The sequence below is a fragment of the Lathamus discolor genome, unplaced genomic scaffold (genome assembly GCF_037157495.1).
Source record: "Lathamus discolor isolate bLatDis1 unplaced genomic scaffold, bLatDis1.hap1 Scaffold_989, whole genome shotgun sequence".
NCBI lineage: Eukaryota > Metazoa > Chordata > Aves > Psittaciformes > Psittacidae > Lathamus > Lathamus discolor.
This window is the reverse complement of record NW_027069429.1, coordinates 40,531-42,853: the sequence shown is the minus strand read 5'-3', so window position 1 is coordinate 42,853 and position 2,323 is coordinate 40,531.

Here is a 2,323-nt window from a genome sequence, read left to right as displayed (position 1 = left end):
TTGTATTAGCTTAATGGAAATGCAGTTTATGTCACAAATATGGGTGGAGGCTTCACATGGTATATTTGTCTGGGAGACAGTGAAGTGTGAGATAATTTCATCATCCATCTACTTATGCCTTCTAGCAGTTGTCTTGACAGGTAGGCAGTCCTTGAAGAATCTTAATCTAAACTGGCAGCCTTGTTGTATTAGTGCCTTTGAAATTAATTGAAGATGAATTTGGATACGTCTTTTTTAGAAACTTAGGGGGGCTTTTTTATTTATTTCTGTACTACAACAAGTCTTTGGAGCACGTAAGCATATTGCCTTTGTATTTGTTCTTTAAGATAATGGCAGCTTGTGGATTGATGTGAATTCAGTTGCTGTCATTCTGCATACTGATGCTGTTTGAGTGATGAATATGTGCTGCCAGCTCAGGCTGTGTTCTACATGGGGAATGCTATGGCTTTTTAAAGACTTAATTGGAGGAATTGTGTCAATGCATGTCAGATTTTAAAGTGTTTAAAATTTGGAACACTTTAACAGATAGTTTCTTGACCAGATTATCCATTTGGCTCAGTGCTATGTTTCTGGAAGTGGTCAGTGCCTGCCATTTCAGCAAAAGGATATGAAACCTTTATTATAAATATTGTACACAGAGAGGAGGAGCACTCCTTCATCTTGTGAGCTGTCAGTTGTGGGCTGTGAAGTTTACTGCGTTTTCAATGTCTAATCTGAGGTTTTATGCATTGTGTACTCAATCTGTACTCATTTAGCTGTACTGCTTGATCTACCGTAGTTTAGCACAGTCAGCTTTTAAAAACAACTTAGTCTTTTTATTATGGCTTCTAAATGTAGTAATATTCCAGTTCCGACTTTAATCTTTTGGTTTCTTTGAGTATCTCCATGCTTTCCTTAGGGTTACTTTTGAATGCTCAGGTTATTCCTGTTCTAGTTTGTCACTGGCTTGGTGAATAATCGTGATTTGCTGTTTCCCAACGCAGCATTATGGGAATGCGGACACAGGCTTTACTTAATTGGGACTAATTCTGTAGGCATTCATCTGTGTTTCCAGTGCTCATCTGAGCACTGACGTGTCACTTGCTGTGTGCACTAGTCGGACATCTTGGTTCACTTCTCAGTAGGACTTGAGTTTTGTTGAAGAAGCCAGTGTCAGATGCTTATAAAAATCTAATTGGTATGAGAGAGTTCGCATTTTAAAATGCAGGTGGTATTTAATGTTTGGTAGTGTTTTGCTCTGTACTAATAGAATAATAGAACAGAGTAAAAGGACAGTGAAAACTGGCCTCTTCAGTAACAAATTGAGACTGTTGATGCTTTTTTTTCTTCAAGTGTGTTTAGCACCTAGATGCGCAGCATTCTCATAGCAGCTGTGAAGTCAGGTCTGTGTGATCTGTGGTAGTAAGCAAGTTCTCAGCTACAAATGCTTTCAGGATTTGATTACAAACTGGTATTTTCCCCAAGGAATATAGTTGGATGGGATAACAGTTTGATTTGTTCTTTTCAAGTACTTGTAGAACTGGTTTTGCTGAGCTTTTTTTTTTTTTGTGTGTGTGTGTTCTATTTTGTACCTTTTAAATTTCTTTGGGATAGCTTGCTTCTGGCATATCCAAAGGTACATTGTGAGCTTCCTGCAGAACTGGTACTGTTCAATCTGGAAAGTCAACTACAATGAAAATCTTGAATTGTTTGGTATATGCAGGTCTAAAAATACTTAGCTTTTGTAAAGATGTTGGGTTGCTGTAGATAATTGTAGTGATTCTTTGGGCATAGTTGTAACTCTCAGAAAGCTCTCTTGTGTGTTTTACCCTAAAAGGAATAAAATAATCCAGCCCACCACAGGATTTGGCTATTTCACAAGGGTAAGGGAAGCAGATTTCTACTTGACTGTGAAGTGACAGCAGGATGCTTGCCAAGTTCCTCTGCCCGTTGTGGAACTTGGTAAATTGAAGGAGGGATGCTGCTGTTGCAGGCTTGTTGTGGATAGTTTTGAATACCAATTTAAGTAGCAGGAGTCTTCAAAACAGGAAGTAGCTTAGAGATCTTGGTTATTAACCTTCGGGCTGCAAAAATGAAAGCTGTTGCTTTACATTGCTATCTGTATGGGGGGGGTGGGGACACAGTCTTGTGAATGAGGTGCGCCATCTTACATTAGCAAAGTCACCTTAGAGCGTGGATTAGATTTTAGTTAACTGAGATACTTCAGATACTTTCAGAATGTTCAATCACCTTATAGTGCTACAATAACCAGCATGCCTCACAGTGAGCTTCTCTTTAAGACAAGTTGCTTTGCTATCCCTTTACTTAAATTTCTTCCTTTCAG